Below are 22,731 nucleotides of genomic sequence, written 5' to 3'. Positions count from 1 at the left end.
TGATGCACGATTGCAATGTCTATCACCAAGTCCTCCAATGGGCTTCTCATTAAAAGTTAATGAGCAGCTTTTCTGTGCAAGGCACTGTCCTTACCACACCAAGACAGTACAAAGAAAGGTAAGAAAGGGTTCCTGCCTTTAACACAGCTATATATAATCTTGACTGGGAAGCCAGGGCACAAAACAGAGAAAATTAAACAATGAAATAAACGTTTTGTAGGAACCCAAGACTGTGGTCCCAGAGATGTTACAAGGCAGTTTGTCATTATTAACTAGGTTTACTGAATACCATTAACTTTTTCTATGAAAAATACATCCGTATCACCACCCAAACACAGATGTAGATTTTATTTCTGATGATGAATACCCTGCGATTTATTTTGCAGCTAAAGCATAGAAACAAAGATGCTGTTGTTATTTTATTTACCAAAACTAACAGTTGATGGAACTAAGATTGGATATTTTTATGGCCTAGGAAAAGTTCTGAGCCACCAAGAGGACACTGTTACATGTCTCCAGAAGTCAAATAAGCAGCATGTAGTGACAAAAAAAAAAAAAAAAAAATTAAATAAATAAAAATTAAAAAAAATAAAAGGCTCAGAAGGACTAGGTTCCCATCTAAGTCCTAGCTATCTATGAGCAATGTGACCTTGGGCAATTTATTTAATCTCTCTAATGTTCTGGTTACACACTGATGAAGCAGAGGAATGATGTCTCTTGTGCAGGGATTATGAGGGGATAGATGATTTCATGCACATATTGCACCTAACACAATATGTGAAACCAGTAGGGAACCCATAATGACAGCTTTTATACTGATGTAACTATACACATCTGAATTGCCTCTTGTCAGATCATTTTGAATCTTCACGTGGAGTGACCAGGAATTATGACATATGTTGAGGGCCCCGGGTAACACGTTGGGCTGTATGTTGACTGGAGGTTATAGAGTTTTAGGTGCCAGATGTATTACCATAATCGTTCAAGAGGACTTTATTGGTCTCAGTACATTTTTAAAAATCTAGAATTTGTTTTTACTAATTGGCAGTTGGTAATTCACAATTGGTAAGAACATTTTCTATAATTTTTTTTTTTATAAACAAGACCCATGATGATGAAAACTATTAATATAGTTGATATTGTTGGTAACACTGAATAAGAACTATGTTTGGTCACAGAAAAACTTGCCTGTATCATAAGGAAGTAACACAAAAGTATTTAGAGGAAGCAGTAGTTTAAATTTCTGGTTGCCAGGATCACTGGCATTTATATTACACAGCATAGACATCTTTGTACCAGGAAATTGTTAGGATACTGCTATGGGCTGAGTTGTGTCCCGCCCCCCCCGCCCCCCTGCAACCAGGTGCCAAATTCATACATCTAAGTTCTTAGGCTAGTACCTCAGAATGTGGCTGTATTTAGGGACAGGGCCTTTTAAAGAGGTGATTATGGTAAAATGAGGTCATATGGGTAGTCGCTAATCCAACACGACTGGTGTCCTTATGAGGAAAGGAAATGTGGACACAGGTACAGAGAGAAGATGACCTGAAGACCTGGGGAGAAGACAGCTATCTGCAAGCCAAGGAGAGAGGTCTCTGGAGAAGCCAACCCTGCTGACACTTTGATATCAGACTTACAGCCTACAGAATAGTGAGAAAATAAACTTCCCCTGTTTAAGCCACCCAGTCTGTGGCTTTGTTATGGTAGCTCTAAACAAACAAACACAGATACCAAGGTAGTCCTAAAGAATAGGGACTACTTGTACCCTACGACCCAGCAATTGCACTACTGGGTATTTACCCCAAAGATACAAATGTAGTGATCCGAAGGGGCACGTACACCCCAATGTTTATAGCAGCAATGTCCACAACAGCCAAACTATGGAAACAGCCCAGATGTCCATCAGCAGATGAATGGATAAAGAAGATGTGGTACACACACACACACACACACACACAGAATATTATGCAGCCATCAAAAAACCCTGAAATCTTGCCATTTACAACGACGTGGATAGAACTAGTGGGTATTATGCTCAGCAAAGTAAGTCAATCAGAGAAAGACATGTATCATATGATCTCACTGATATGAGGAATTTGAGAAACAAGACAGAGGATCATAGGGGAAGGGAGGGAAAAATGAAACAAGATGAAACCAGAGAGGGAAACAAATCGTAAGAGACTCTTAATCTCAGGAAACAAACTGAGGGTTGCTGGAGTGGTGGGGGGTGGGAGGGATGGGGGAGGCTGGGTGATAGACATTGGGGAGGGTATGTGCTATGGTGAACACTGTGAATTGTGTAAGACTGATGAATCACAGACCTGTACCCCTGAAACAAATGATACATTATATGTTCATAAAAAAAAAAAAAAAGAATTGGGAGCTCAGAACTTGAGGCCAGGATCATTCTACCCTAGATCTGGCCACTGTTTTTCTCAAAGGAAAATAAAGCGGAGCTTGGGAGTAAGGGATTCTCTGTACCAGTTACTTGGGCTGCTGAGCCATACCCAAATGTGATATGCAATATGGAAGTCTGAGAAAAAAGTACAAACTGTTTGAATTGATGTCATTTAAAATGTGTGAAAAACAGCCAGACTAGCTGAGTGAATGAGAATTTGCCAATAAGAAAAAGGTTGAAACCCTTTACCATTCAAAATTTGACTTGTAATCAACTGTATAGAAATGGGATTAAAGGTTCTTAAGGTGTGTAGCTAGGAAGATCTGAATTTGAACTTAATTTCTCTATACCTCTGTTTTCTCCTGTGCAAAAAGGGGTGCTTCATATGGTTGCTATAAGGATTAAGCGAGTTAATAATGAGTTATTGTGTACATATACAATAAATATAAGTGGTTAGTATTATTTATGTCAATATTAAAAGACAAAGCTGATTAAACAGTAACTTGCTGTTGAGGAAGAAATCCATGTTTTGCAGGCAAATTCTGTGGAGGAACTCACGCTCGCCTGCAGTAGTTTGCACGAAGGGTACCAAAGGCCATGGATGTGATGTGACGTTCTTTTCTAATTACTGTGATGGCTAATGCAGAGGCCCCCAGTGGTTCTAGAGTCTCACCTATAATAGTGATGAATTATCTTACCATGAAATATCCTCATTGCTTAAAACTGTTCCCTAAGGGGGGCTGGGTGGGCTTTTTTGTGCCAGGGTGGGGTGTGGTTAATCATGGTATTCTTTATTGATTCTTTTGAACTGTGGGTGGCTTTCTTTTCTAGGTTCCTGAATGTGTATGTTAAAGGAAGTAGGATATGGTTAGTGACTTATTTTTAGATTTCGTATAACTCTTAGCTTTGCCTCTGTTATAATTCCAGACACCATTGCTTCCTTGGTTACCACTAGCTTCACTAGCTCCTTTTAACACTTTGTGGTAAACCAGTTGAGGCTGGTTGAAGTGGAGGCTGAAGAAAACAAAGCATGCAAAACTAAGGCTGAGAAATGTATTTCTTTCACAGACCTTAGAGAGAAGTAGTGACTCAGACCTGGTAAGCACATCACTGCTCAGGACCTCTTAAAATAGGAACGTTCTTCCCCCTGCAGCTGTAGGGATTAGTGCTGTGGGCCTGGGGGTTCCTGAAATGAGTGCTTCCCGGACTTCTACAGGGCACAGCGTGGGCCCTGTACCTTCCTGGAGGAGGGTGGGGCCCCTGAGTCCCCATGGACACCCTTCCGGCCACCTGCCCTAGTTGAGCTCCTCAAAAAGGAGAGTAGGACAGATTGCGGGGGAGGTGGAGAAAAGAAAGTAGGGTTCCTAGGCAACAAGGCACTTGGGAGAAGCCCTATGGCAGCTCCATGTAACCCCAGGGGAGGTGACTTTAGTAGGGGAAGATTTCTTCTCTGTAGTTCCAAGTATGGTTCATGGTCATTCTTCCTAAGTCATCAAAGCCTTTCTGAGGCAGTGGCCAGAAACCTGGAAAGCAGTAATGCCAAAGGGGAGTGGGGCTGATAGTGGACAGCCACCGAGCAGCCAGAACGCAATGAGAGGAGGCAGCATGAAAGGCCAAGCCTATTCTGGGACACATACCTTGAGTCACAGTGTAACAGAGACCAGAGGTGACAGCTGGTCTCTCGGCTCCTTAGTGAGCAAGCATCTGGAATATCACTCTGATTTTGTAAAGCTCAGTTTAGGAACACAAAACCTTAGGGAATTTGGAAAAGGGCAAGGAGAAGGAGTAGCTGTAGGTGAGGAGGGCTCAGGGAATCTGATCAGAGGAAAGATTAAAGAAACTAAATGTGGGCAGCTAGTAGGGGGATGGTAATAGTCTACTAATTCCTGACACCCTAGAAAGCAAGAATTATTTGTAAAAGGAGATGGTATAATCAGAAGATAAGAGATGAGCATTGAAAGGCTGAATAGCACAAGAAAATGCCCTGGGCAATTGTATTAGCTTGCACAACAGAACCACCACTTCCCAAGGAAATCGAGTGTGTGTGTGTGTGCACCATTACTTGAGATACATGATAGTAGATTTTCAGTACAATGATACTGTAAGCTTCTCTGGACCAGAGACCATGGTATCACAAAGTGACCTAATGGTCACCTGACCTCCAAACTTGGCAACAAGTGTCCTCATGCAACTTCTAGAACCCAGACACTTAGCAAATTAACCTCAAAATGCTCCTGTGAGATGCAGGCTGCTCGCAATAGATTTTGATTTGATTCTTACAGTCCATTCTGCAATAGGAAAAGGATTCTACCAAGATTGAGATGTAGAGGGCTTAGATCTTTCATGGAGGAAACATGGTCCTTCCATGGTGGATGCAGGGAGGCCCAGAGTGAAGTAAAGGGCAAGGGCCATACTCTGGCAAAGAACCCATCAATAACTTTGATATGTGAATCCCAGAGGATGCTGTGACATATCTGGTTCCTGTTACAGGATTGGGGATCTGGTTCTGTTTAGCAATTCATGCAAAAAGTACAGTGTCTGTACAAGCAGAGGTTTTGATTCAGATGGAAATAAGCCTACGTTTTTTAATTCCAGTTTCAGAAACAAAAGTTTGCTGCTAGGTTTGGAGGACAGCTGGGAAAATCCTCTGGACTTGGATCCATGTAAGCCTTCTCAGACATGAGGGGCCTATGAGGGTCCAGATATTTTTGCTCTCTATTTTTATTTATAAATAAGTCCTACCTCCCAGGTGCTGGAAAGCTAATCCAGGCTGACAGATTTCCTTACTTGACTGCCTTGGCTTTCAATGGCCAGTGTCACTCCTATTAATAGTCAACTCTATATTCTTAAAGAGTTTCTCTGTCTGCTCTGCCAGGCCTGGAGCAGACGCTGGTAAGAAAGATCAAGCTGGGGTTAGGCCGGAGGAAGACAGAAGCAATTAAGCAGAGGGGACAGAGAGGCACCAAAAGAAGGAAAGCCAGGAATTTCTTGAGCAAAATTAACCTTAAGCTGACTTTGAAACTTTCTTTGATATATTCTTCTAGCAATTGGTTTTAAGGTCTACATAATACAAGATTAAGGAGTTCAAGAGGACCCATGCGTAGATGGAAAGTGATTCTAATGACCAGATTAGTTGGCTTCTTGGAGAAAGGGACTCAAAGGATGATCTTGTTGAATGAGCTTCTTTTCTGGATCCCTTTTCCTTAAGCAAATATAAAAATAGTCTTTTTAAAACAGAGCAATATGTATCTTTTAGCTAGTCTCTTCCTTTGGTTTTCAAAGTGCATTGCATATTTTGAGACAAATTCCAGTCAATTTTGATGCTTTTGTGTCTTGCTTATTTATTCTCCTGTGGTCCAAGGTCTCAAGCAAAGACAGCATAGTGCCCCCAAACACTTTAGAAGTAAAACCTTTATTAATGGAATTATGGGGAAATAGAATTCATGCTTAACTCTTAGTTAAACATAAAACCCTTTTTGCTTTAATCCTTGATGTTGAAATCCTTTTTAAGATGTTTACATTTATGTCTGTGCACAGTACATGGAAATGATCTAATCTTGCTCTGATGACTCAGCATCTTGTAGCCCCTCCATTCTAAATGTGTTTTATTGTAGGGATAAGGGGTACAGAAGATCACAATGAGTCTAAGCCTTGGCCCAAAAGACTCCTTTATCTAACTGTGTTTGAATCCTGGGACAGACTCACATTCCTGGTTCAGTTCTAAGTACCTGCAGACTCCAGCCCCAAACACTGCCACTTCTTTAGCAGGTCTAGAATGAATTTTTGCTTCCATGTGATCTCCTCCTAGGAGGATTATGAAGCCCCAGTAATGAAGACTGGGGAAGAGCTGTGTCTACAAATAAGAGAATCATCACAGAACTGCTCTCCTCGGGCATGGCTCAGTGCCACATCACTTTTGGGCCTGAGGCCATGTGCTCCTGAGTTTCTGTCTTGACATATAGGAGACCTGGATGGGCCCTTGAAGCACATGGAGACTCCTAGCTCCTTCTCTACACGAACAGCTGAGGAAGGTGTAAATGTATTCATTTACGTGGGGTAGAGGAGTCACGCTGCTGGCTATCTTGGTGCTCCCTTTGAGTTCAAGGAAAAATGCCAGGTGGGAAGACATAAATATCTCACCCAAAGACAATTTTTGAAAATCTCCTCTTTCTCACCCTTTCCATCCTGGTTGCCAGAGTAATGGGCAATGTGGATCACATGGGAAGGACAAGAAAATGGTAGTAGGTCAGGGCTGCTAATTGCCTTGGCCTCTTTTGCTTGTTGTGACAACGAGGGAAGAGCCAACTGACCAAAACTTCTGCGCAACCTCTTTTAGCTGCAGGATTTACCACATTTATGAAGTAAATGGCCAGAGGAATTAGAGTTGTGTCAAGGACAAGAGGATTTAGCCAAGGGAGCCCCGTGGTTTCTTGCTTGTCATGAATGATGTATAAAATGAGGTAATGCAACCAAAATTAAGTGAGAGCTGCAGAGTCACTTTCCACACAGCTGGGAGTGAAGCTTTTTGATGACTATATGATTTTTTAAATGTCCTGGAACATCAGAAGGCCTGAATTCCAAAATCACATTACTTTGCCACTTTATTTCACAGGTATATCTGGGCTTCAGGGAGGTGGCGTTGTCTCCAAGGGGGGAATGCCACAGATATTTTGATATTGGGAAGTTTGGAAAAGCCTTTCCTCCAATTGTTCCTCCCTTCCCATTTGTGGTCTTAGTCTCTGGCCTAGAGAATCAGCATAATTGCTATTGGAAACTTTGGGGAAGGGAAGAGAGGATTAAGAAATGAAAATCTGAAATGGAGCAGTATGTCCAGAGGGAACTAATAGGCTAGAGCAGAGTTTACAGAAAGAGCCCCATTCATGATACTCTTAGGAACAGGACTCTTTCCTGCTTTGAGCTTTCCTTTACTTGAGGCTCTATTTCTGATGTTTACTATGGGCTCCACTTTTCTGACTCATGGACTTTCCTTCTGAGGAAAGGAGTCAGGGAGATATGGGTTAGCCCCCTCTTCTGGCTATATAGCCTTGGCCCTTGTCTGCAAACTGAGAAGGAACATCTGCCACAAAAAGTGGTTTTGAGGGTTATTGTAATGTCGGTGGCCAACAAATATAAATTCTCTCCTTGCCTCTATTTTCCCTTTCTGTTTTTTCTTTTCCTGTTGACTTTCTTCATTAAACATGCTAGTAGACGTTTACCTTGAGGCAGATAAAGCTTTTGCTTGTAAAGTGGGCTGTGGGCCCGCTCTTTTTGGAAACTCTGCTTTAGTCAATTAGTTGTTTTGTGAGGAAAGTATTCTGAGGGTTGAGAGAGAGAGGGAGAGAGAGAGAAACACTACTTAGGGAATCATTTTGGGTGCATGCGAGGATTGAGAAAGGGGTAAGAAAGAGGACATTTTATCCACCATGGGTAAAAATGGAACAAGGTTCTTATAATACACTTTTTTCTAAAGTGTCTTGAGCATTAGCAAGATGCTGCTTGAAAGAGAAGAAAAAAAAAGTCTCCCATGGACCTGTGCCTGTTTGACCTTGAATTTTATTTTGCCTACATTATTTGGAAAACCCCAAGCTAAGAAATTTTTATAAAAAGAGCTATTTTCTGAGGTTCCTGGCAGAAACAAACATAAAACTGATACGGTAGGATGACCCCTTAATCTGGATCTCTCAGGATTCCCACATATAAATACCTGCTGAACATGAGCTCCTGATACATAGTTGCAAAATACACAAGAAAGCAAACTACCATGTGTGTGCATTAGTAGACATAAAAAAGCACATTAGAATTACACAGTTTCCAATAATTTAAAATAGTAGAGCCTTGAGTAGAAACTATGACAATGATGTTTTAAATGATTAAAGACATAAAGTAGGGAATTTAAAATACAAGAAAATAACAAGTGGTTATAAAAAGTAATTGTAAAAAAAGGAAAGCAGATTTTGAAAGAACTTACTAAAAACTTCTGAAAGGGAATGTTACTGAATGCAACTGTAGTGAGAACTAGTAAATTGGAAAGTAGATCTCATAAAATTATCCAGAAACTAGCATTGAGAGATAAATTGACAGGAAATGTATAAGACAGTTGAAAATACATGTAGAAATAGAATGAAAGGTTTCTATATGTTAATCATAGTTAATCGTAGAAAAAATAAAGGGAGTACTTGAAGAGATAATGATTAAGAGTTTTCCAGAGTTAAAAGTAAACTTAAATCCTCATATTTGGGAAGCAAAATAAATCTCAAGCAGATTAAATACAAAAGACACTAGACTTACTGAAATGAAATCTCAGAACTCATAAGACAAAGAAGAAATCTTAGGAACAATAAAGAAGAAACAGTATATTATTTATAAGAACTACAACAGACTATTCAATAGCAAAAAGAAAAATAATATTTTCAAAGTGCCAAGATAAAATTTGTATTACACCCTCACCCATGAATGATAATTTGGCTTACCATAGAATTTTTCATTGACATATTAAATCCAGAAATCAGGACTGAGTTGCAAGAAGGAATGATGAACACATGGGACAAATTTTAATTAGTATTTACTATAAAATAACAATGTCAGCAATGGCATGATTTAGAGGTAAAAAGACAAGGAAAATTAAAAGCTGTACAAAATTAATATATAAGACAGAAAGACACTGATTAGATTTAAATTGTTATAAATACTTGTTTTGGAGGAAGATAGAGCTATTGATTAAATTTAGACTTCATTAAAAAAAGCATTCATATTGAAACTTTAAGGGTAACCACTAAAAAAACAGAAATTAAATATATAACTTCTAAACCAGGAGAGAATGGCAAGGAATAAAGAAAATTCATGTAAGTCCAGTAAAAGCCAAAATAAGAGATAAATATACCTTAGGGTAAATAGGAAACACAACATAAGTGGTGGTAATAAACTCAAATACATCAGTAATTAAAACAAATATAAATGGACTAAACTCTCCTGTTTAAAAAATCAAGATTATCATGCTGGATTGAAAATAAAAACAAAACAAAAACCAGAGACATAGCTAAAACATAAAGACCCCCAGAGTTAAAGATAAAAAAGTGTGGCAACCGATATAACAGACAAATTTTAACCAAGACATATCTAAACCATAAAGACCCCCAGAGTTAAAGATAAAAAAGCATGGGGGCGCCTGGGTGGCTCAGTCGTTAAGCGTATGCCTTTGGCTCAGGTCATGATCCCAGAGTCCTGGGATCGAGCCCTGCATTGGGCTCCCTGCTCGGCGGGAAGCCTGCTTCTCCCTCTCCCTCTCCCCCCTGCTTGTGTTCCCTCTCTCGCTGTGTCTCTCTCTGTCAGATAAATAAATAAAATCTTAAAAAAAAAAAAAAGCATGGCAACAGATATATCAGACAAATTTTAACCAAGGGAAAGCTGATATAGCTAAAATAATATACAAAGTGGTATTTAACTGATAGAGATAAAGATGAGTCTTAAATAAGGATAAAAGAAACAGTATGCCAGAAAGATTCAAATTCCTTTCAAGGACTCATGGGCCATTTAAAAAAGAAAACAACTAGTGTATCATTACATAGAAAGGCTTAGTAAAAATAGTAAATACCAAAAAAAGCATATACACACTAAGTTCTCTAACTACAATGGGGTTAAATGTGAGAAAACAGTAAGTAAAAATTCTTTTTAAAACATAATATAAAACATAATATTTCTGGAAATTAAAAGTAACTATTTCTAAGTAAATCATGGGTCAAATAATGAATAACAATGGAAATATATTTATAATTAAAGTTATGAAAATGTCATAAATAAAAGTAGTGTGATAAAGCTAAAATGCTATTTAGTGTGTAATTTACAGCCTTAACTGCTTTCTTTTTTTTTTTTTTTAAAGATTTTATTTATTTATTTGACAGAGAGAGAGAGAGACAGTGAGAGAGGGAACACAAGCAGGGGGAGTGGGAGAGGGAGAAGCAGGCTTCCCGCTGAGCAGGGAGCCCGATGTGGGACTTGATCCCAGGACCCTGGGATCATGACCTGAGCCGAAGGCAGACGCTTAACGACTGAGCCACCCAGGCGCCCCAGCCTTAACTGCTTTCATTAGAAGTGAAGAAAACCACGGGGCCCCTGGGTGGCATAGTCTTTTAAGTGTCTGATTCTTGGTTTCGCCTCAGGTTGTGATTTCAGGGTCATGGGATGGAGCCACATGTTGGGCTTTCTGCTCAGCAGGGAGTATGCTTGAAACTCTCTCCCTCTTTCCCTCCCCCCCCCCCGCGCTCTCTCTCTCTCTAAAATAAATAAATAAATAATAAATCTTTAAAAAAAAAAGTGAAGAAAGCCAGGGCTTAATTAAGAATCTAGTAAAAGAACAGAGTAACTCAAAAGAATTAAAAGAAAGGAAAATATGAGGTTGGGAGTATAAAGTAATAAAATAAAAAGCTAAAAATTAGGAAGTTTCAACAAAATTTGAAAACTGACTTTGCTTCTTTATGCATTCTGCTCCTAGGAGGGTAGAATGGTTTACCTAACCAGTAAATTTGAGAGGAATACTGAGCTTACTCATATCAGCTCTGCTCTTCTTTCAGAGCAAACCTGTCTGGAGTCAGGGTAAGTTTTCCTCTGCTCCTTCATGCTCCTCCATGCCATAGATCTCAACCAATCAGCCCTTTTGGGGGTATTCTGCTTCCTGAGTCAGCAAATCAGTCTAATTCTGGCTCTCATATTAAGCTACAATCTCCAGCCCAGGCATTATAACTAACAAAGGTACTTACTTCTTTGATTTCTCAATTTGTTCATAACCTGGGCAGGAAAGAGAGAAAATACAAAATCTTTTTAGGAATGAATAAAGAAACATTGGTAAGATACAGTAGATATTAAAAAATAAAGAGGATACTATGCTTATCCAAATGCCGACAAACTTAAACAGAAACTGTGTGTTTGTCTGTTTCATCCCACTAGTGAGTTTGTATATCCAGTTGCAGCAAGTACAGAAAAATGTTTAGTTTACCAAATGTTAAGTTTACCAAAACTGACTCAAGAAGAAACAGATTACTAGTTATAATCATTTAAAAAATTCAGTATTTTGTAAAAATCTACACATATGCATGTGCATGTATACACACACGCTCATTTCAAACTCTTAATTTACAGGCAAGTTCTAGCAAACATTCAGTCTTAAACAAATGTTTCAGATAATAAAAAGAGTGCTCTCCAACTCATTTTATGAGACTGGTATAACTTTGATAGAAAAACAGATAAACTTGATATTAAAAACAGAAAAAGTCAATATGAAAAAAATTTGCAGACAAATATTCACAAATAAACATAGGGTCAAAAATCATAAATAAAATACAAGCAAGTCAGAATCCAGCTATATCTTTATGAGTTTTATATATGTGTACTTGTGTGCATGTGCATACATGTATGTGTGTGTGTGTAAACCCAGTAGGGCTTCTTAAGTAACGTAAAGATGATTTAACAAGAGAACCGTTTGTAATGTAATTTAGCATATTGACTGAAGAGGAAATACACAATCATTTAAATCGAAGCAGGAAAAACACTTAAAAAATTCAATATATTTTCATGATAAATTCTTAGTAAAATGGAAAGGTGGGGAATATTTGACAAAAGATGATCTACCAACATTTTAGAGCAAATATCCTCTTTGGTATTCTATTCAAAGAGGACTAAGACAAGAATGCCTGTCATCACAGCATCTGTTTATTAATGTACTACAGGTTCTAGTCAGTGATGTTAGACAAGAAAGAGAAATGAAGAGATATAAGCATTGGAAAAAAAGAAAACACTTTTTCTTGTGTGTGTGTGTGTGTGTGTGTTTAGACAATGTATATATCTAAGAGAAACTGTCAAATAATTCAAATAATAAAGTTTTTGGAGAGAAGATTCTTGTAGGTTGGGCTCCAGGGAAGCTGACTCTGACCTGGCAGTCAGCACGGAGTTTATTGGATTGTGTTCTTAATATCCACACCTGTGGAAGGGATGGGTGAGAAGCAGGATTGTACAAAGAGAGAAGTTGAACTGTGATGCAGTCCTAAAGAAGGCCCCAGACAACCTCCTGGGAAGATCTGAAGCTGCTGACTCCCTTTAGAATTATTCCAGGTTAGGGTGGAGAGGCCAGGGCTTTATATTTCCAAGTTGACCAGTTGCCCGGTGTACAATGCCCTGGGAAGTGATGTGGCTCTGGGTTTGGCAGCTCTTTTGGCCAAGACTCTTCTTTAAGAGGGCTTGTGGATGAGGTCTAACTGCTAGCATTACTTCCTGCACTGAAGGGGATAAGTTCTTTAGTCCTAAAGGGGGACTCGGGAGGCACGGGGATCTACCTTATTTATTTAAGTTTTGGGAGCCATTCCTTCAGGATCTCAATGGGAGTCTTTACCTTGGGGAGGGGGGAAACTTACAGGAAGAAGATGAATAGGACAGAGTGTGGCTTCCATTGGAGCAGCTGGTCTTGGGGCCACCACTGATACTCATTGATTACGGCTTTCCTATGCATTCTAGACGTCCTCTCCTCTTACATAGCATCTCTGCTAGTGTCAGTGGCAAACCTGCTGGGTGACGCAGATCCTCATTTCTGACAGGTCTGATACTCTGGCCATGTGTCCTTTTTTTAGGCCAGGGTTGCTGCAACTGTCCAATTACCATCACAATTGGGCAAGATATTACCAAGAGGCACATCACTTAAATGCCAAATATAGTCTTCCCTGCTGACATTATGTAATAGCAACCTTACCTTCTCCTGATAATTAGCATTAACACCCCCCCACCATTTCAGAACCTGCTATTCATTATGATAATTCCATCTCCTTGGCTTCTAACTGTTAAGTGCTGCCATCTGGCCTCTATAATTTCGGAGTCCAGTATCCCCACTGCTATCAGTGAGGCCAGTTCTGTAATGGCCTCTGCTACTGTCATCTGGCCTGCAGAGGGGAGCTACCACTGAACTTCAGGAGGCTAGTGGTCTTCTCACCAGTGCATTTTTTATTGCTTTGGGCCCTCGTATGGAGAATTTTCATCCTGTGGATTTTTCAGTCTTACGTGGTAAGTCCACTCTTCTATGCCTACTTATCTAGGTCTTTTTACTATTTCCTTGACTTTCTGCCTTGGTAATTCAGGCATTTCTGCATTCACTTCGTGTGGGCTAGAGTCAAATAAACGTTTTCTATAAAGGGCCAGAGAGTAAATATTTTAGGGTTTGTGAGCCACAAACATCCTTGCTTGCCTATCTTTGTTTATTTTTTATAGTGCTTTAAAAACAGAAAAAACATTCTTAGCTTTCAGGCTGTACAAAAATAAGGCACTGGGATTGTAGTTTGCAAAGCCCTGGGCCATAGCTTTTTCATGCATCTGGGAGCCTTCCTAGGAGGGTGTTTGCATAATCTCTCAACATCTATGAGGACCCATGTTAAATTCCGTGTCCTGCCACAGTGCCCCTAAATTAATAAACTCTCCCTTCTTCCACTTTATATTCTGCCTCCACTGAACCAGCATCCTCAGAATCCAGTCTAGTGTGTAGTCCCCTGGCCCTTGTTGGGACAGGTTTTCTGGGTCCTGCACCTCCCTTTTGGCAATCTCTCCTTCCTTTTTTATCAGGCTCAGCCCATCCAGGTTGAGTTAACCTTCATTATTGTCCCAATGACCAGGAGGGGTGGCGGAGGCTGATCCCAAGAGGGAGGCGTGTTGTCCTGCAGGAGAGAGGCTTCTTCTCTGAGAAGAAAAGACTTCTTTCTGAGACCCTTCTTCTCTGCATCTCTGTAGATGCAAGTAAGAGGGAAAGAATAGGTGTTAGGAGTGAGGGGTGGGCCACTTGTGTAAGCTCTGATGGTTCTGGGGGATGTAAGAAATTTAAGAGTTTCAGGTGCATCACCCCAGGTATCCTCATGCATTCTCTCCCTGCCAGGGCTCTGAACTTACATAGCTGACCAACCAGTAGGAACTGAGAGCTTCATCTTCTTTGGAATTCTGCTCCTCTTAAGGTTAAGTCCTTCTTTACTTTTTCCTTAGGCTGCAAGATACGAGAGTCACTTCACAAGATCCTTGGACTATTACATTTAGTTTTTAATTAATAATTAATTTCTATTAGTCTTCCTATATATTTTTCAAATGATTAATAAATCTTAGCTATAGTCACCCAGTTCCACTGTCCCTGTAGTTATTATTTGCCCCATGTTTTTCTTTTAAAGATTTGTTTATTTATTTTAGAGAGAAAGAGAGTGAGAGAATGTACGAGCAGGAGGGACAGAGGCAGAGGGAGAGAGAACCTCAAGCAGACTCCACCCTGAGCACAGAACCTGATGCAGGGCTCGATCTTGCAGCTCTGAGATCACGACCTGAGCCAAAACCAAGAGTTGGATGCTTAACTGACTGCACCACCTAGGCGGCCCCCAGCCCCCTGTTTTTCAAATGCCTGATCAGTCGCATTCTCCTGTGCACCCTCTTTTACCAGAATACCCTCTCAGTTTACCACAGATAAGTTTTAACAATTTCATCTCTACCTTGTGCCAGTGATGGGTCCTCATCACCAGTCAGGCTGAAGATGACCCAACTGCAAAATCTCATCTTAGCATCTGCTTTCATGGACTGTTTCAGGTTCCGTTCTCCAGGAAGCAGACTCTGAGGTAGAGATGAATATGCAGAAAGCATGCTTTTGAGGTTGATACCTATAGACAGGCCAGGAAAGAAGCAGGACTGAAGAGAGGAGGAGATGGGGTGGGATGTGGTCTCAGTGAAGACCTCGGTAGGGAAGCTCTAGAACTGGGATGGCCCTTCCGAGTTGTCCCAAGCTGATGTGAGGAAGATGAGTTTTTATTCTCTGTTAATCAGTCTTTGCTGATTAACAGGTTCCCTAGGAAAGGGATGTGAGGTAAGGTAGACACTCCTAAAGAGGGCCAACCTCTTGAGATTGTTTGTCAGTAGCATATCCCACTGCTCGGCAAATAAGCCCTTCTGACTTAGAGGGACATCTGGGTGGTACATCACAGCACCTACTTCTAAGATCGTTACATACTGGCCACAAAGGTAGAAAATATCAAAGTTAGAAAACATAATTTAAGTAACAATACCTTTTCAAAAAGTAACAAAAAATTTTAAGGTGTCTGGGAATAAAGTTAACAAATATTCAAGCCACTTTAAGAAAAAATTATAAAAATTTATTAAATTTTATTAGGGATGCCTGGGTGGCTCAGTTGGTTAAGTGGCTGACTCTTGGTTTCAGCTCAGGTCATGATGCCAGGGTCCTGGGATTGAGCCCTGCGTGGGACTCTACACTCAGCGGGGAGTCTGCTTGAGGATTCTCTCTCTGTCCCTCTCTGTCTGCCCCTCCCTCTGCTCATTCTCTCTCTCTCTTTAAAATAAATAAAATCTAAAAAAAGTAGACTTAAGTAAATAGTTATATTATGTCTATGGATGGCAAGATTCAATATTTTAAAGATGTTAGTGCTCTGTAAGTTAATATAAAATTCAAAATCCCAACAGCTTTTGTTAATATTTGACAATCTTGTCCTAAGATTTATATGGAAAAACAAATGGCCAACAATAGTCCAAACAATTTTAAAAGTAGAACAAGGGCAGGAAGACTTGCCCTACTGGATATCAAGACTTATTAAATGCTAAAATAATTAAGATAGATGGCAGTGCCCTAGGAATATATAGATAGACTGGTGCAATCTAATAGAGATTTGACACTTGCTTGAATAATTACTGAATATATGATAGTTGTAGCACTGTAAATTAGTGGGAAAACAACAGATTTTTAAATAAATGGTACAATTGATTATTTCTATGGGAAAAGAAAACTGTATATCTGTCTCATTCTATGTATACAAGTTTGATTCCAAGTAGATTGGGTATGTATAAATTATAAAGCTTTAAAACTTTTACAACAAAATACACAGAAATACTTTTATGACTTTGAGGTAGGGAAAGATTTCTTAAACAAAGCATGAAAACTACATGTTATAAAGGAAAATACTGATAACTTCCACTCCTTGAAAGGTTTTATAAACAGAGACAACATAACTAAATGTCAGATCATAATATTAGACGAGATATTTGCAATTATGTAACTGATAGAGGAATAATATCTGGAATATTTAAAGAGCTCCCAGAAAACAATAAGAAAAATATAAGTGGGGTGCCTGGGTGGCTCAGTTGGTTGAGTGACTGCCTTCGGCTCAGGTCATGATCCTGGAGTCCCGGGATCGAGTCCTGCATCGGGCTCCCTGCTCGGCAGGGAGTCTGCTTCTCCCTCTGACCCTCCTCCCCCTCATGCTCTCTGTCTCTCATTCTCTCTCTCAAAATAAATAAAAAAAAAAAAAAAAGAAAAATATAAGTGAAGATGTAAGTAGGCAGAAGATAAGAACAGGCAGTTATGAGAAGCTAAACATGAATGGCGAATATATGTTTGAAAAGTTTCTCACCCTTCCCAGAGATCCTGGAGAAGTTAATTAAAACCACGATGAAATAGTTTTTCATGCCCATTGGGTTTGTAAAAACTGTTAAGTCTTCAAATTCCAGTGTTGGGAAGGATTTGGGACAAGGAAATACGCATACTCTGTTAGTGAGTTTGTGAAGTGGGAGTGTACATTGGGATAGCCACTTTGGAAAGCAATTTGGTAACATCAAATAAAATTTAAAATGAACTTAATTTTCACTCAAGGAATTCTCTACCACCCTAGAGAAATTTTTTCACATGTGGATATGAATTGTTCAATTTAATATCATTTGTAATGGATGGAAATTGGCAACAGCCTTAATTTCCATTCACTAGAGAATGGATAAGTTGGAGTAGATTCATACAAGGACATATTATACTGAAGTTAAGGTGATCTAGAGCCACATGTTTCAGTGTGGATGGACTTAAAAAAGTAAAATATTAAAACAAATATTAAAAAGAAAAACAGCTGCAGAATATTTATGGTACATTGCAACATATTGTTTATGAATATATACATTTTGCATTTATGTATTTCATATATGTAATCTGATTACATATTGCATATATATTTAAGTATACAAATTATATATACTATATATATTATAAAATATTATGAAAATGTGAGTGGAAGTGAGAAACACCAAATTAAAGATAATAATCTTTCCAAAGAGAGGCATGTAGGAAGAATAATGGTATTGAGGAGGGGTCTGTCATCATATCTGTATTAATTTTTTTCCCTTTAGAGACCCTGAAGCTCTAAAGATAGAAAGCAAAATTTAAGCTTTGACAAAGCTGAGCATACATGAATTTTTGTTGTGTTTTAAAATTTTCTGTACTTTTGGTATGTTTGAATTACATCAAGATTGAATTAGAAAATTAAGGAGTTTAAATGGACTAAGGAAAAATCTATTATTGTCATTTGATGAAAATGAATGCTGCAAATCCTTGTTTCTGACTAGTGAAACCCCACTTTCACAGACCATGTTATCTAACTCGATAAGCTCCATCTCAGACTCTGCAGGGGCTCTGAAAGAGAATAGCTAGGTGAACATGAGTAAATCAAATGTGCAAAGAGTAATCAGATGGGATATCTTTGGTCTTTCTTTGCTGGGGACACTGAGGATGGGATTGGGGAAAGCGTGTTGGTTCAGGAAGAAGCTCTGCATAGGAACTTCTGAAGAGATCCAGCCTCTTGCACCATAACTCGTCTGAGACCTCTTTAAGTTTCTGCCTTCAGAATCGGGCTTCCTGAGTTTCCTGTGATGCCCCCTGCTTCTTACGTCTCTGTGGGCTCATTAACTCACTGCTCTAGTCATCCTTGTCAAGAGCCCTGAAGCTGTGGTGTTTCAAGCTTTCCTGGTTAGGCAAAGCCTATGGAAGCAGCATAACTGATCATATCCCCTGGTGGGTTCAGTGGTAACAGAAAGATTGGGCTGTGCTGGGAACATTGGTGATCAGAGCCATGTGTAGGGAGAACCTGGAGAGTTAGAGTTGGAAGAGACCTTAGAGACCATCTGGCTAAGCTTTTGTGTGTGTGTATTCAGACTTTTTATTGTAATAGAGTAGATGAAACAGGTGGTCATGACACTGCTCTGGTTAAAGCTAGTGGGAGGACCCCAATGACCAGTCATTGGTGCTCCTGCTTCTTGCTCTCTCCCCTGACAGCCCCTAATAAGGCTAGGAAGCACATGGTGTAAAACCTGGTTCATGTCCAAAATCCTTCATTAGACAGATGAAGATATTGGTCTCCAGTGGGATGCTGTGATTGCTCAAGCTCATACTCATTTGGTGGAGGTAGAGCCCCTCCACTCCTGACAGTGCGCTTCCTACTGCACCCTTCAAGCACTTTCTTGATTTTCTTAGAATGGAGTCAGTATAAGCAGGCTATAGTGATTTTTTTTCTCTCTTTATTTATTTATTTATTTATTTTTTATATTCTAGATTTTTAAAAAAGATAATTTTGAGTATTCCATACCAAGACATGATACTATCATCCTGCTATGTTACAACTTATTTCATCATTTCACTGAGCTCCATGTGAAGAAATCAGAGTTAGTTCTTAAGTGTTATGGTGATGGAGGAGGGGAGAGGGATCCAGACTAATTCCATGTGAGGGAGCTAGGAAATAAATATATATTTTTTAAAGATTTTATTTATTTATTTGAGAGAGAGAGCACATGAGAGGGGGGAGGGTCAGAGGGAGAAGCAGACTCCCCGCCGAGCAGGGAGCCCGATGCGGGACTCGATCCCGGGACTCCAGGATCATGACCTGAGCCGAAGGCAGTCGCTTAACCGACTGAGCCACCCAGGTGCCCGGGAAATAAATATTAAGAGGGAGAATATCCCACTATGGCTGTTGTCCCCAAACAGCTCTCTCCTGAACTCCACTTGTTTAGGTAATAATTTGGTTTATCGAGCTGTACTTTTAAAATGCTAACATCTTCCCTCTAGGTCAAACCCATTGATCACTTGCACCATAAAGTGAACATTAATAAGATTTCTACATGCTAGGCACTATGCTTAGTGTTTCACTTGCATTATCTTATATAACCCACATAATAATAGTGTGAGGTAAATACAACTGTTATCTTCACTTACATAAGGATAAATGGAGGCTTATAGAGGTTAAATATTTCACCCCAAAGCACACAGCTAATAAATGGCAGAGTCGAGATCTGAGTCCATGCTCTTAGTGGCTGTGCTATCCTGCAATGGACAGTCAGGGTTCATACCCAGCTACCCAGTTAGAGGATGGGTATTTCATTGGATATATGGAAGAAGGGTTAATTATATATAGAGTAGGTGGGCATGGTCGGTGGTGCTTTCCTCTCCATTTTACAACCTGGCTTAAGTTACTTCTGTATGGATTTGGATTAGAGATTCCCAATAATAAATAAAGTAAAAAAGAAATATAACCAAACTACAAGAACCGAAAACTACACTTAAAAATTTGCTGTAAAACATTTATATAAATGAGAGCATAATTTTTGGGGGAGCTATATGCTATCAGCCCTGATTTCCTATTACATTTTTAGATTTTAAATTCTTAAAATCAGCTTTTAGTGAGAAGGGACTGTGAAGGACATTTAAGTAATATAAAGTTAATTAACGATATCTATTTCAAAAAGAGGTAAGCTGGATATTTGAAATAATTAGATACTTAAAAAACCTCTTTTTGCAAATGGTGTCAGTCTTCACATCATTCAAATTCATTTGCAAGAAATAGAATACTAAACTCAAACTGGCTTAAACAACAGGGATATTAAGCCTTACAGTACTCAGTTCTGAAGTAGAGTGGCTTTATGTTTGATTCAGTGAGTCACAAAATATCATCGAAGGGCCAGATTCTCTCTGTCTCTTCATTCTGCTGCTTTAAGCTTTGGCTTCATTCTCAGGTTGGCTTTTCTTGTGCCACAAAATGGCTGCGGGGCAAGCCTCCTTATTCCCTTACAGTGAGGAAGAGAAAACTGGCTTCTTGTTGCTCTCTCTTCAGAACCAAGAAGAGCATTCCGAGAAGCCTCTTTTCTCTTTCACTGGCCAGGATCAAAGGTCACATGACCATTTCTTAGACAATCTCAGCAAAATGGCTTGAGATTACACATAATCAGCCAGGTCCAGCTCTTTAAATGAGGGCATTCCCTCAGACACCATTGCTTTTTCTCAATAAGAGAAAAGTGCAGTGTATGTTACAGAGGCAACCACGATCCCCAGTGTAGAATTTGCCTGTACCAGATGGGTGCCATGATTCATTTACATATTCGAGAGACCTGTATTGAATATCTGCCATCTGCTCAGAACCAAGAGATTCTAAAGACAAGTTATACATGGATCCATTTTTCTATTAGGTGACAAAAATGACAAACTGTGGCTCATGCCCCTGCTGCTTTTTCCTCCCTACCCTTTGGTGTAAGCACTCAGTAAAAACCTCAACGCAGCCAAAGATTGAACTAAAGATGGAAACTGAGGCTGAGCCCAAATCGATGGCTCCAAAACAAGGGAACTGACCAAATTCAGTCAACCATTTAGTTACTAACCAATTATTTTATTAAATACAATCCTTTAAAATAATTAATCTTTTTTTTTATTTTTAAAGATTTTATTTATTTATTTGAGAGAGAGAATGAGATAGAGACAGAGAGAGCATGAGATGGAGGAGCCTCAGAGGGAGAAGCAGACCCCCCGCCGAGCAGGGAGCCCGATGCGGGACTCGATCCCGGGACTCCAGGATCATGACCTGAGCCAAAGGCAGTCGCTTAACCAACTGAGCCACCCAGACGCCCCTTCTGTGTTATTTTTACAATGTAACAAAATCTAATACCTACTGCTGATTCTGTACTATGTTGGAATCTGAAGTAGATAAATACTGATGTTCCTTCACATTTTTTTATAGAAGATTTTATTTATTCATTTATTTGAGAGAGTGAGAGAGAGAGAGCACATGAGAGGGGGGAGGGTCAGAGGGAGAAGCAGACTCCCCGCTAAGCAGGGAGCCTGATGCGGGACTCAATCCCGGAACTCCAGGATCATGACCTGAGCCGAAGGCAGTCGCTTAACCAACTGAGCCACCCAGGCGCCCCTAATTAATCTTTCTTTTTACACAGACCAATTTCCCTTTATCAGGTGATAGATTACACTGACCTTAATTCTTGAGAGCACTGGGTATACATCTCCATCCCCCACAACTCATCAGTTTGATAGCTAGCAACTTTACTCTTGGGCTTACTATATTACATATTTAAATCGTTTGAAGGGGTAGGTGAAGGGCTCAAAAATTCTTATGTGCAAGCTCAGAGTGCTCTAGATTGGCAAAACAATTGCATTTGTAAATGTGAAATACCTCCAGGAGCACTTCCTTTGAAAGTGAATGAGATATGGGTGCTTGGAACAAGTTATGAGTTGTCTTATCTTGTGGTTTAGCAAATTTTGAAGTTGGTCAAATAAGCAGTTTCTACTCTCCCCCCACTTTTTTTTCCTGACAGCCCAGTTAACTGCACCTGCCTCTTCATTAACCATAGAAAAGCAAAAACCTAGCGACATGAAATTAAATTTTTCTGTGCTTTGGCACCAATAAGCCCACGGAGAATGCTAAAGACATGTGGAAGAGTTAATGCTTAGGGAGAGCAAAAGATTATTTGCTTCTGCCCCAGTAACAGAGCTATTCTAAGAGCTCTGATTGCTTAAGAGAGGCAGGGCACAGGCCTGGCCTCTTTTTCTGTCTCTCTTTTTTTTTTTTTTAAGATTTTATTTATTTATTTGACAGAGAGAGAGACAGCGAGAGAGGGAACACAAGCGGGGGGAGTGGGAGAGGGAGAAGCAGGCTTCCCGCGGAGCAGGGAGCCCGATGCGGGGCTCGATCCCAGGACCCTGGGATCATGACCTGAGCCGAAGGCAGACGCTTAACAGACTGAGCCACCCAGGCGTCCCAGACTGTGCTATTTTTGTCATACATTTTACTTATATTTGTTAAAAGTCCCCACAGTACACTATTTTTGCTTAAATGGCTTTAAAGAGATTTTGAAGAAGAAGGAAAAAGTCTCATATATTTACCCATATATTTACAATTTAAGGTGTTCTTCATTTCTTTGTGTAGATCCAGATTTCTCCTTGGTTCTATTTTCCTTCTGCCTAAAGACATCCTTTAACGTTTCTTACAGTTCAGGTCTGTTGGTAATGGATTCTTTCACTTTTTCCAGGCTGAAATATTTATTTCAACTTAATATATATATATATATTTTAAGATTTTATTTATTTGACAGAGAGAGCACAAGCAGAGGGAGAGAGAGAGAGAAGCAGGCTCCCCGCTGAGCAAGGAGCCCGATGTGGGACTCGATCCCTGGGCCCTGGAATCATGACCTGGGCCGAAGGCAGCCACTTAACCAACTGAGCCACCCAGGCGTCC

General features: G+C 39.8%; 1 long non-coding RNA gene across 1 annotated transcript in view; it reads right to left on the bottom strand.

Moving 5' to 3' along the window:
- Positions 1-22,731, bottom strand: part of LOC129046393 (uncharacterized) — a 39,564-nt gene that overhangs the window by 14,182 nt on the left and 2,651 nt on the right. Inside the window, exon 2 of the long non-coding RNA XR_008507581.2 lies at positions 11,152-11,179. This is a non-coding gene — a long non-coding RNA (uncharacterized LOC129046393). The remainder of the gene's footprint in view (positions 1-11,151; positions 11,180-22,731) is intronic.

This window comes from Mirounga angustirostris, unplaced genomic scaffold (genome assembly GCF_029215605.1).
Source record: "Mirounga angustirostris isolate CCGP_5_RB_7025 unplaced genomic scaffold, mMirAng1.0.hap1 SCAF_7, whole genome shotgun sequence".
Taxonomy (NCBI): Eukaryota; Metazoa; Chordata; class Mammalia; order Carnivora; family Phocidae; genus Mirounga; species Mirounga angustirostris.
This window is presented reverse-complemented; position numbering and strand designations above follow the sequence as displayed.